Raw genomic sequence first — 14,258 nt, forward strand, 5'->3', positions numbered from 1 at the left:
GAGAAGCACTGATTGACACAGGGGCTGAAATTAGTTTGATGTCAGCCGATCTACTCAGCGAGCTCAAACGGGTAGCGAAAGGAAAAGGCATCAGACTTAAGGTAGAACCATGTAAGGTAGATATTTCCAGCTATACCCAGGATCATGCCAGGATCACACACCGAGTGTGGGTGGCACTTAGGTTCGGGCCAATGAACGTGGTGCATCCTGTTTACATCTCTAGGTTTAAAACAGAGCCACTACTATTGGCCAAGACCTGCTTGACAGGCTGGAGCCTCTGGTGGACTGCCAGCGTGGAAAATTGTGGGCTCAGGTTAAAAACCCTAAGCCTGTCGCACAGCAAAAAGGGGGGTTCAGTGGTTATGCTGTGCTCACAGTGCCCACTGAACACTATAACTGAGTTGGAGGTTCCTCCTGGTTCTTCTGGATGAGAAATAAATGTCTCTTCTTGCTTTCCAAAACTACAGGGAAGTCCTGCCCAGGCCAGCACTCCCACGGTCTCCCAACTACAGGAGCAGTGCTCCGAGCAGCTGCTTGACCCGCCAGGTAAAGCACACCCCTTTTTCATCCCTGAAGAGTGGATCTCCCTGTCCGGTAATGAATGGGAGTCCTTTCTGTGCACCCTGGTACCAAGTGCAGGTTGATGATGTAATTCTCAGCCTCAGCTCTAAGAAGTCCATAATCAGTGAAGGTCTGTTCAAGGACCTGTCGCGAAGCCGTCAGGTGACCCTGGTGACACAGTCACAGGATCTGTGGTGGGCACCCCCACCTCATATGTCCATTTGGAGCAAAGGAAGCTGTGTAGCTTCCATCTCCATCGGAAAAAGGAAATTTCCTCACTACTTCCAGGTAGCACCTCAGCTGACCCATTCGGTCTGTATTGGTGCAGACCTGTTGGTTCGACTGGGCGCCCAGCTGGACACAGTAAACAGTGTGCTGTGGACACGGGTGAACCCAGATGCCCACTCTCTAAGCGGTGACCCCGAGGACATTCGGTCAGGTCAGACGATTCCTCAGGCCTGCCAGGTAGTAAACGAATCGGGCCTGATCGTTCCTGCGTCAACAGCAGGGTTTCCGGTACGCCTTGTCCTAAAGAAGGGACAGAGAATGGACGCTGGGATGGTTTTCTTCCAACCATCAGCTCAGTTTATCAGACTGTCCTAGCAGTCTGTGGTACCCCCAGACTGGAACGGAATGGCTGAGCCACCTGCCTGTTGGTGCATAGCAAAACACGATGTCAAAATCCCTGCTCGCACTGACATGGGACTGGTAATTAACAATGGTTTATATGATTTCGAACTGGCCATCCCAGTACTGGGGCAGCTCCCTGGTCCCTTGGCCAGGGAGGGGGGAACCGAGCAGGTGTACTACACCTAGCCCCGGCGGATGATTGCAATTATGCCAATAGAAGGATTCTGCAACCAGGAGGTGTGCAGGGTGGACCTTAGCGATAAGGATGAGATGCTTGTGTACACAGTACATGCAGGTGTTCCGACGGACCACTCAGCCGAGAGTGCGACCCGGGATACCGCCATGCCGTCAAAAGCGGGGTTCCTAGAGTAGGTACAGGAACAGGTTGGTAAGGCAGATGCCCTGGAAATGGAAAGCCAGCGTCAGCAGCTGCGTCAGATCTTCCAGGATTTCCAGGAAGTGTTTGCATGGGACGCGTATGACTGCGGGGTGACGGATTTGCACACAGTGCGCATTCCCACAGCCCCTGGCGCCCGCCCAACCTATGTCAGGCAGTATCGCATTCCCCTCACGGCATACGAGTCCATAAAGCAGACGTTGGATGCTCTACTAGAGCGTCAGATCATAAGGGAGTGTAACTCCACTTATAACTCCCCACTTTGGCTGGTGCTGAAACCCAATGGTAAGTGGCGTCTGACCATTGACTACCGGCAGCTGAATAAACAGGTTCCTTTGTCACGATGGCCAATGATCTACCTAGATCAGGAGTTAGCCAAGGTGACAACAGCGAAATATTTCACCACAGTGGATGTGGCCAGTGGGTTCTGGACCCTTAAGGTAGAACCGACAGACCAGTACAAACTGGCCTTTTCCTTTGAAAACAGGCAGTTCACCTGGAATCGATGCCCCTTTGGGTATTCCAACTCCCCAGCAGAGTTACATATTTCTGCACAAAGCCATGAGTGATGCAGCCGCCAGGGGCAATCTGGTCTATGTGGACGATATTCTGATGCGGAGTCAGACCTGGGAAGAACAGATGGCCGAGATCAGGCATGTGTTGACCCAGCTCTCCCATGCAGGGGCCAAACTGTCTCTGGCTAAGGGACAGTGGTGTAGGACCCAAGTGGAGTACGTGGGACTATTGCTTGGAGCCCAAGGCATACAGCCACAGTCCAGCAGAGTCCAAGCTATCCAGAATATGAAGTCGCCCACTAACCTGTCTGAACTGCGCAGCTTTCTGGGAGTATGTAATTATTCCTGGCAGTTCATTGAGGATTACGCTGAAATAGCAAGGCCCCTCCACAAGCTGTTGCAGAAAGACGTGCCCTTTGAGTGGGGGCCTTCCCCAGAACAGTCTGTGATGGAGCTGAAGCGCAAACTTGGTAGTGCGCCGTGCTTGGCCTACCCTGACAAAAATAAGGTCTTCTACCTTGAAGCAGGGTTCTCAGAGCACTGCCTTGGGGCTGCTCTGAGTCAGGAATATGACCAAGAGCGAAGGGGTGGTGGCGTATGCCAGTCGAGCCCTGAGCCCAGTGGAGCAAAAGTTCTTGGACTGCGAGAAGGCCCTGTTGTCTACGGTCTGGTCGGTAGAACACTTCCGTAGTTATGTTGGGGGACAAAAGATCATCATCGAAACCTGCCACCAACCTGTGACATTCCTGCATAGCCAGAGACTGAAAGCGGGCAGGGTGTCAAATAGCAGGATTGTGGCATGGATGATGGCTCTACAAGGCTATGAGATAGAGGTATGTTATGCACAGAGCAAGAAAATGTACCTGGGACAGGGCCTGGCTTTGGGCCAAGTGTGTCACGGCTGTGACACTGACATGGAAGCTCCAGAAACTATTCCCACTGCTGCGCTACCGAACCATCATCTGTACTACGATGAGAACGTGGGCCAGGGCTTACCCATGGCCTATGTTGACGGTTGCTCTTTTCACCACGAACAGCAGGTGCTAGCAGGGGTAGGAGTAGTCTGGCAATAGAATACTCCCTGTGGGCCGACCCGTTATAAGCTAGGACCAAAGACTAGTCAGTATGCAGAAGTAGCTGGGGTGCTGATCACCCTCCAGCAGGCCCTGACAAATGCCCTTAAACAGTTTGTCATCTGTAGTGACTCGAACTACGCCTGACATAGCTTCATGTCCCACCTTCCGTATTGGAAGGGTAACGGAATGAAAAATGCCCGGGGCAAGGAAGTAAAGAACAAAGAGTTGTTCCTGGCCAGTGACAAGCTCACGACCGAGGCTGGAATGATGGTTTACTGGAGGAAGGTGAAGGGACACTCCCAGGTGAAGGGACCCGACAAAGACGGGAATGATGAGGCCGACCGGCTGGCCAAATCTGGCGCCTTAGAGGGTGAACCGTGGCAGTTCCAGCAGGAATGGCTACCCCCAGAAACCGTGGCTGAGGTCAAGGCGGTCACCCGAAGCAGGGATAGACAAGATGTCGGAGCTGACCCTCAATCTGTAGTGCTTGGGTCACAGGGTTTAAACACCGATCTTGCGGAAATGCAGAAACAGGACCCAGCAATTGGGCAAATGTATCAGCATATCGCTGACCCAGTGCGTCAACCTCTTTCGGAGCAGGTGCTGAGCCAGTCTCCGGAGCTGAAGGAGCTGGCAGAGGTGAAAGACAACCTAAAAATTATAAAGGGGTTGTTGGTTTGTGTACCAGTTGCACAAGGTGTCCCAAAGTGGGTAGTTCCCCTCTGTCATCGGGGGGTCATGATCCAACACGCTCATGACGAGCCCTGTGGGGGTCACCGGGGAATCAAGGCCACGTACGACACTATCCAGCAGGTGGCATTCTGGCCTCACATGGGCCAAGACATCGCCGCGTATGTAAAGGGGTGTCTGACGTGTAGCCAGTTCCAACCATCACGGCCCTTGCACCGTGCACCACTCCAGTGTAGTGGCGAGGCTTAATAATAATGCAGAATTAAGTGTTTCTGAGCTTCCCAAATGAGGCCCCATTTCTCTGTTCATCTCTGTGGTGCAGCCACAGAGAAACCATTCATGCAAGATGTTTTCTTTTGATAAGGACAGCTCCCACAGGGGGATGCACTTAGCTAAGCCTGGCTATCATGATCAATGGTCATCCATTGGCGCCTATCTGTTTAGGGAGTGCCAGTTGGACATCTGGACTGCATTACTAAGTGTCAGGAGTAAGTGACTCATATCTCACCTTGATCAACCAATCAGGGACTGGTAGGGCCGAGTAACCCACGTGGGACTCTTATGCCCATGGAACTTTCAGCCAATCAATGAGCTGAAGTTCCTCCAGGTAAAAACAGGCAACACAGAGAGCCTGGGAGATTGAGATTCAGATTCAACAAGATTCAGATTCAGATTCAACAATTCTAAAGGGAATTCAAAGGAGAATTCCAGGGCAGGACGGCCCAGGAGCAGAAGGCTCCCAAGGGCAGGACATTCTCGCAGCGCGCCTCCTGACCATCCTGAGACTCAGCCCGGACAACCACGGAATGGCCAGTGTGTCCGAGTGCCAGAACTTTCCTTTGTTCTAAGAGTCTAGAGTGGAGGTTGCCAGAGAGTAACCAGCAGCAGGCCTCGTGAACAGGTCGGAACTGTGGACAGCTGAATTACTATTCAGAACTAGCTCTTCATCAGGAACGAACCGGTCCTCTTCCTGACTTGCTGGGACCCACAGTCATCTTTTCTCCTGTGCACAAACTTTGCTAGTTAAAGCCAACACTAACTAGCCGGACAGTGAGCATCAGCAGCGCACCGTCGCAAGCCGCACAGCACAGCCTGGCACCGAGCCAGAGAGCGCGGATTGGACAGCACAGCCTGCAACTGTTTCTTTGAGTCCGCAGGAGATCTGAATCCCCAAAGATTGGATGAGTATTCAACTTCAATGCATTACAGCTCGAGAATTCAATTGTTATCCCAACCAGTTGATATCAATTTAATTCCTAAGAGTTATGTACTTGTTTGAGTACCTAATGTAGAAGTTGTAACCAAGTTCACTTTACGAAACGGTCTTAATGAATGATATACTGAACGTATGTCCTCTTGATATGTGTAACACTTTGTAACTGATTGAATATATATCTTTTGTATTCTGATAACCCTCTCGATAAGATATGTTAGGTTTATATGCATATTCTATGTATTAATAAATGTATCCTCGTGTATTAGTACCTGTGTGTGCGCGTTGTTTGAGTTATGTCGCATGGTTGGATTCTAAAGCCATCAAAAGAATCAACTTTGTGATTTACTGCTACAATTAATAATTGTCTCAGTAAATGCCCAAACCCTACAGAACTGGTGCCTTCAGAGAGCCACTATGATTACATATTTGGCGTCCCTGGGCCGGCTTAATCTACACCAGAAAAAGGGCATGACATTCCCCTGGTCCAATCTACAAATGGATTGGGTGGGGCCGCTGGTGAGGTCATCCAGAGGGAACAAATATTTCCTCACTGTTATGTGTGCATTCATAAAATGGATTGAGTGCCTCCCAGCACCCAACGACACGGCAGAAACAACTGCAGTGCTGTTGGTGAACCATGTGTTCAGTCGATGGGGACTCCCCCTGACCGTGGACTCAGATCGGGGAACCCATTTCACAGCTACAGTAATGGCCAGCTACAGTCCCGTGGATATGCTTGGGGTCAAGGCATATCTCCTACCACCCTCAATCCTTGGGCCAGGGAAAAAGGGCAAACCGAACGGTGGTTAGTATGCTCAAAAAGTTTGTCTCCACCAGCAGTAGGGACTGGGACATTAAGTTTCCCCTGGTTCTGATGGCCGTCCGAGCCACGCCCCATTGCTCTACAGGGGTCCCACCTTTTGAGATGATGACAGGTCGGAAGATGACTCTTCCCCTACACTGTCTTTATGGGGTGGAGGACCTGAGCACAACGGGGGCTGCTACGGCCCATCAGTATGTGTCAGACCTGCGAGCACATCTGCAGGCAACCTTTGCTTTTGCCCAGAACAATCTGGGAAGGAGTGCAGAGGGTAGGAAAGCATACTATGACCGAAAGGCAGTTAACCAGGAACTCCAAGTAGGAGACAAGGTCCTGTACTTCCAATTTGCCAAACCCACAGGGGTGGCCCGGAAGTTCTTACCCAGTTGGACAGGACCCCACGAGATTGTCGATAAGGTATCACCGGTAGCTTATCGAATTCAGATTGAAAAGGGAAGGCAATCTCTGGTCTACAAGTGGGTGCACCGCAACCACCTCCAGTTGTATCGCCCACCTCAAATGGTGCCGGAAGACACAGAATAGGGTTAAAAGTCCAAACCCGATCAAAGAGGGGGGTGCCCCTCTGTAGCTGCAGGTAGTTAGGTACTGTAGTGTAGGTCCTGCTAGGAAAATATATTCAAAATTATAGTGGAACTGTACCATGTGCCTCATCTGTGTTCCAGAATGGGAATCCTAAAACTGCCACGGCTGGTCCTGACAGTACTGTGGATCGCCTCGACACAGCCCCTTGAAGTTGTGGAACCCGGTCCTCCTACCAGAATAGTCCTGCAGGACGCTTCCGGATTGTTGTTAACAAATTGCAGAACATATACTCAGTGAATGTATGTACGGCTGGACCCACATGATGTGTTTCGGAAGCACATCAGCATGAACAGTAGGTTGTCCTATCATGGTAGGCAGTGGGCTGGGGATACTATATGGCATGCCCAGCTAGACACTATACACATGCTCCGCCAGCTGAGGAAGGCAACAGTCACCCAGGAGAAGATGACAGGCCTCAGCCGCCCCAAAAGGTTCTTGGGGGGTCTGATTGCTGCGGCCTCTGCCATGGGTTCGCTATTTTCAGCTGGTTTGTTTGCTGCTAACACTGTCACCCTGACCACCCTGAGAAGGCAGGTGTCTGGGTTGCGTAAGGAAATGCCAGAAATTTATGACAGGCTGTATCAACAGCAGCAGCGGCTGGAAAGCCTAGGGAAAACCTTACAGGGCACAATTTTAGCAATAAACCTTCATGCCTTCATGCAGCATGCTCCTGGTTAAATGACACCCTCCACACCGTGGGCAGGATTGTCGACGTGTTACAGTGGGACTATGCTTATGTGCAACAGGTCAGAATGCTGATGCAGGATCTGCTTAGGGAGCTTAGTGCCACGGTAACTAGCCTAGCCAAGGGACAGATTCCAACCTACTTGGTTCCACTGTCCTTAGTAGAAGAAGTACTGAGGACAACCACTTCCGAGATGGTGCAGCCATTGCAAGTACATCTTGCATACAGTCTAGGCAGTGCCATTCCCATACATGTCAACCCCGAAGCCAAGGAAATAGGTTTCCTGTTTAATCTTCCCATCGTGAGTAGCAAGGATATCTATAGACTCAAGTCTATATCGAACGTTGGCTTCTGGAGGGGGGACATGCATGTGAAGTTGACCACCCCACCGCTCGTAGCTTACCAGGAGGATGATCCAAATTTGTACCTTGTTCCAAACCTGGAACTGTGTATATCAACCAAGGATATCCACTGGGTATGCCCAAGTAAGCCATTCCTTAGGGACACAACTCAGAGGTTGTGTGGTATCAGAAAGGAGGCTGCCACTGAAAAGTGTAAAGCCACAGTGATGAGCAAAAGTGAGGTTAACGAACCCCAGGTTGAGCAGGTGGGAAAGATATGGCTGGTCAGCACACCACAGTTAACTGTTACAATAACCTATGACAGACATGATACAGCTACTGAAGTGCAGCTACCCAACCAAACAGTTTTTCTACAAGTTCCTGAAGGAGCTATAGTGCATCTCAACGATTTAGCACTATATCACCTGGAGTCAGAACTGTATGAAATGGAACTCGAGATTGTGGACACTTTAGAGGACACAGCGTTGACTTGGATGAGAGAATCCAAGAGACAGATAGTCTTGAGGGTGTACAGGTAGTCCAATTTGTTCTCAACGACACAAACTTAAAAACTACACTGGTAGGTCCCAAGCACAGTCGTTGTGGATCCTCTGGGGCGCTAGGAACGGTAAACGTGGTCATCTTGACACTGCTGCTGGGTAGCTGGATCATGGCTGGGGTAATGTGTTGGATGCTGTTCTCTTGTATCAAAGCCTTGCGGGGTAGTTTGAATGAGACAAAGGGAGCAATGGTGTATCACCGAAAGCAGGTAACCACTCCCAAACGTCTGCCTTCTGCAGAGCTATCCGATACTGATAGTGAACTGCAGGAATTTTAAGGTCTAGGGATAATAATGATACCCGATGCCTCATTTCAATGTACCTTATAACTGAGAGCAGGTATACGCAATATTCTTTCCAACACTATTTCCTGTACAAATTCTCGAGAGGTAATGTGAATATTGGGTGGTAGAATCCACCGTGGTACAACAGACATCACTTAACTCTGTTTTTGTTTTGAAGGCAACAACACCTCAGGACCTCGTGACCTTCAAAAAGGGGGGATATGTAGTGGCAATGCTTGTTAATAAGACAGAATTAAGCATTGGTAAGCTGTCCTAAATGAGGCCCCATCTCACCCTCCATCTCTGTGGTGCAGCCACAGAGAAAGTATTCATGCAGGCTGATTTAAGATGTTTTCTTTTGATAAGGGACAGCTCCCAGATGGGGATGCACTTAGCTAAGCATGGCTATCATGATCAATGGTCATCCATTGGCACCTATCAGTCTAGGGAGTGCTGAATGGACATCTGGACTGCATTCCTTAGTGTCAAGAGTAAGTGACTTATATCTCACCTTGACCAACCAATCAGGGACTGACAGGGCATGGTTATACCACGTGGGTCTCCAATGCCCGCCAAATTCTCAACCAATCAGCACACATCTGTGTCTTGGTCAAAAAGGGAGCGCAAGCTCAGATCGGGGCTCTCCTTGGCCATTTTCACGCATTCTCAGAGACAATCATGTGACAACTGCTGTTGTCTGCAAAAGGACTTGGACTTTGTTCTAAGCGCGAGGCCGAGGATCCCGTACGTACTCAGAATTCTACCAACCTGAATGCTCCGCTTGATCAACGGCAGACTACAGTTGGACCCTCGTCGACAACCTGAATAGCTTATTCAGAAGCAGCGCTGGACCGAGAACTAACCAGTTTCTTCCCAGGCAAAAGAGTGACTTGTGAGGACTCGCGGTCACACTCTGTGCATAGAGACTTAACGGGCACAGTTAAGACATTAAATATACATATACATACTGTATACAGTACAGTTTGCATATGGTAATATGTTTATGTTACGCAATTAAAAAATAAATAAATAAAAATGAAATGTCCAGCACCAGCTGGATTCGAACACACAACCTGCCAGTTGGTACTCACGCACCTAGACCATTAGGCTACAAGACAGCTCGCATGATCAGGCAGGCGAAACAGCCCTACACAGTTCTGCCGCAGTACACAGATATAATCATACTGTTATTAAATTCTTGAGATACGCGATTCCATATTATATTCCCTTTTAATCAAATTCTAAAAGTATGCTTGTTGACGTATCCGGTATCACGTTAGTTAAAGACTTCAAAGCTTACAGTGTTTAGGGAGAAATGGAATACCGGTGTGTATTTTTCCTTGTGATATTTTAAGCTCTAGTTGAATGATAGGTGTCGCATTTTAAATCATTCTCGTAGCTAGAAATTATGAAACGCCCTGTTAAAAGCAAGGAAGTTTTTATGCCCCGTTGAAGTAAAACAAAATGCCTGACAAAGTATGGCTTGGACAGATTCCAAGTGCTTGTACAAATGTGCTAAAGAAATTATACTTTGAGTATACAGCTTGTCCAAAGTCATCCATTATTAATACTATTAGTAATATCTTCAGTAAAGGCTTTGATGCATAAATATTTCTGATAAAGGTAGGTTGTGTACTTTTGTCCAACTGAGCAATCTTGCTTTCATAAAATATACCAACATTTGAATGACTGATGATTAACATGCTGTTATACACAGTTCAAAATTAAAGGCTCGAATGCTGTACATGAGAGGTTAAGCTCCCCCTGGCGGTTTTACAAGGCGACGCCGGGTAGCTAGTCACGTGACACACATGATACCGCGTGATACTCCGGTGGGCCATTACAGATGCAGCCATTTTGAATGGCTGCATCTGTATATTGACATATTCTCTGTTGTGTATCTCTTTGTGTTTGCATCTCTTCGAGATTATATACCTTGTATATTGATAACCCTCACAGTAAGGTCTGCCGCTCGTATCCAGGCAGACTAGTTTGGTGCACAGTTTATATTAATAAATGTATCTCGTGTATTGAACCTGTGTGTGTGCGTTGTTAGTTGTTCTGACGATTGATTTTCTAAAAGCCCCAACGAACAACCTCGTGATTACTGCTACAATTAATAATTGTCTCAGTAAACCCATCAAATCTCTACAATACTTAGAAGACAAAGATAACAATTTATGTTGCATTTGTCTGATTGTGAATAAAAAAATACATATAATTAAACACACGTTTTGAACACACAATGTGTGGGTTACTAATCCAGCACGTAGACCAGCAGGCTACCGGGAAGGTCACATGAGCAGAAGTGAAACAGCCCTACACATACAGAATCAACAGACATTGTACAGTGTGTATTACTGTGTTGCAGTACACAAATATAATTATATCGTTATTAATATCTTTAGATACGCGATTCCGTATTATATTAGCAGAAAAGCTTAAAACTACCACTTTTTATACACGCTATTTCACATGTTAGTTAAAGACTTCGATGCTTAAAATGTTTAGGGAGAAATTGAATACTGGTGTGTATTTTTTCTTTAAAGTACCGAGACCAGCCATATACTGTATGTTTGTTTTCCAAAATTAATATAGTTTATGGCCTTCACACGCGTTACAGTGTGCTCCTATTCTTTTTATGTTCAGCTACTAAGATTTCCCTTCAGTGGTAAAATTCCATATAAATATTCAATACTAAAATGGGCACAGTAAATACATTTTAATCTTTCTATGACCGACAAACGCACCACGAATGTCCCTGTCGGTCAACCAATCACATATCGTGGTATTTCGCGTCATCGCGAGTCACGATGCGCGAGTACGTAGCCAATTACCTGCGATACGTGTCTGCACTTTGAATGGCTGCATCTGTATATTCTCTGTTGTGTATTTCTTTGTGTTTGCATCTCTTTGAGATTATATACCTTGTATATTGATAACCCTCATAGTAAGGTCTGCCGCCTGTATCCAGGCAGACTTGTATATGTTTGGTGCACAATTAATGTTTAATAAATATATCTCGTGTATTGAATCCGTGTGTGTGCGTTGTTAGTTGTTCTGACGATTGATTTTCTAAAAGCCACAACGAACCACCTCGTGATTACTGCTACAATTAATAACTGTCTCAGTAAAATCATAAAACCAGTACAACACCTGCCGACTGAAATAGCTCTAGTAAGGTGTAAATAACACAAATAATAAATAATTCCCATAACTCAAGGGAACAACCGTGCAGATGCCAGGCGAGCAGCACTGGGAGAGCAGGAGTCTGAGACCCCTGAAAAACCTCTAGTGGGGAAAAAGGGAGAATTCAGGCTGAGGCCTCTAATAGACGTGGTTAGAAAAAATGGGAAATGAATGTGGGGTTGCATGATGATGGGATGTGGGGCAGTCAGCACACCGAATGCCCTACATGCCCTCACAGCCTAATGCCATTTTGTAGCCCCAAATTCATGCTGGCAAATACCCAGGTGTGAGTCAAATGGTGCCCCAGTCGTCCCGAGACTGGGTAGGAACTGGGTTAACGCGGTAGCCACTGAATATGTATTTCGAATACATATTGTATTATTGAACTTGATGCGATGGCTCAGAAGGCCATGCCCCCGAGGGACCTGTCATGTACTGGTGAGTTAACTATTGTAGCTTGCCAAGATGTAATCCGTTCTCCTGGTGGGCTGAGGCCACTACCTCTGTAACTCGCAAACATTGGATGACAAAGATAATATCGTGGTGCGGACTGCCCTGCCCCTTGGATACTGATCTAGGGCCATACTACACTGAGAAGGTGTGCTAAGCTGTAATCGCCTCACTAGGGGTGAGGTGGAAGTTACATTGCCCCCATCACCCACAGTCTGAAAGACCAACTAAGGAAATATCAACCGAAGGAACACCATGGGTAGATGCTCTACCTGTGGTCCTGTGCAATTTGTGGGCTGGGGCAAATGGAACTCTGAGACTGAGCCCATTTGAGATCATCACGGGCAGCAAAAGAAACTCCCTGGAGGCCAAGTTTGACTAACGGACTGTTGAATGTACTAACTTTCTATTACAGTATTGTAGGTTTATTAACTGAAGCGGTGCACAGGGCTCATGAACAGGTGCTGGACGCTTGGGGACCTCCAGTAGAGGGGAGACATGACCAGATACCTGGCGAGTGGGTGTAGGTAAAGAAGAGATACTCTGCCAGACATTGCAGTCCTCCTGGGAGGGACCATATTAAGTGCCGCTAACTACTGACTCTGCCATCTGAGTGACAGGATGAGATCACTGGATCCACGCATCACACTGTCACTGAGCCACTACACCAGAGTGAACAGATAGAATAATGTTGTTACCGTTTCTGTGTCTGATGCTTCGTAACATAGACCAATAGTGTGCTTGTTAGGCCTGAGGAGCATTACTGGGGATATGGTATCAATACATTCCTGGTATTGTCATATGTATCAGCCAAAAATGATAATCAGAGTTGGGTCAACATTGCTATTCCAGGATCCTGGCGATAGATCGCCACATGGCTGAGGTCTGCGTTTGGGTTCTGGGGTAGGACTTTAATTATTTGTAGGATTAGAATTGTTTTATATGTATAACTGTAACTATCACTTGTACAAAAACATCAAATCACATCTTGTTGTAGCCGTGGAATGCACAATGTCATTGTAATGCATGCCTGAACATCTAGAAAGGAAAGATCTGCCCTGATATTGTATGTGTAAAAAGTAGGCAGTACTGACGTATGCCATATTTTATAAGGGGGGAATGAAGTAAGATACAAGATGTGAAGACGGAGTTAATTTTAAGTCCTTTCTACTTGAAGATTAGACTTCTAAGCCTGGAGTTTATGGCAGGAAGGGGGTTAACTGATAAGGATTCCAGATGTGAGCTAGGAAACCCCCCTGTGGACTTAATCCCTGACCATTTGGCCAAAAGGCTGTAAAGTGGCCAAACACGTGACCTCCCCCCTTTACCATAATAACGAGTGACATCAGAAGCGTCAGAAAAACCCTATACAAACTGAACGTTTGTACTGGTACTTTGAACAATACTTTTGTTGTTGTTTCTTGCGGGAAACAAGACTTCGGCTTTATTGTTCCTTATATGCAATAAACTCATCTGTTTAACTTCATCTTGGGATCCAGAACCTTATTCTTTCTGTTACAACAATAGTATATTGTCATGCTCTCTACCCACCTCTGTGATTAGTACATGCTACCATTAAAGGAAAATAAACCATGGTAAGCCTGCAATTCTACTCTGCTGGCCATCATTCCGAACCCACAGACGTGTATATGGCTTTGGTGTCACGATCGCTACTCCTCCTCTTAAGGGCGCTCCAGCTCATCCCCATTCAGACTCATTCCCCGCACCTGTTCCTTATTCTAACCTCCTTTCAGTCCGCCTTAAAAGCCAAGCACTCACGTCATTCGAGGCTCTACATATAATCCAGGTTCATGTGAGCCTGGGTCCTGCTGCGTCTGGCACCTTCATGTTTTTAACTTTCTGTTCCTGTTCCCCCCGTCGGTCCCGACCTGGTTCCCATTTTTATTCTACTGGATGGATAGCCTGGCCCTGGACTTATGCTTGTGTTTTGGATTCCCCGTTTGGACTTCCTCTTGGATTGTTCACCCCGGACTCACTCCCCCTGGACACCTGCACACCAAGGACATGCCCCCTGTCTCCATTCCTGTCTCCTGCATTCCTGTCTCCTGTTCCCGTCTCCTGCATGACTTTTCCCCCTGTGTTTCCTCATTTTTCCAGATTGTGTCGTCTGCATAGGAAAGAACTGTTCGTGACATTGGGATAAAGTTTTTGATAAAAGCCTTTAGTGCATTCTTATTATGTGTCAATGAGACATAGAATGTCAATTTATATAAATAAATC

The sequence above is a fragment of the Lepisosteus oculatus genome, chromosome 3 (genome assembly GCF_040954835.1).
Source record: "Lepisosteus oculatus isolate fLepOcu1 chromosome 3, fLepOcu1.hap2, whole genome shotgun sequence".
In the NCBI taxonomy this organism is placed as follows: domain Eukaryota; kingdom Metazoa; phylum Chordata; class Actinopteri; order Semionotiformes; family Lepisosteidae; genus Lepisosteus; species Lepisosteus oculatus.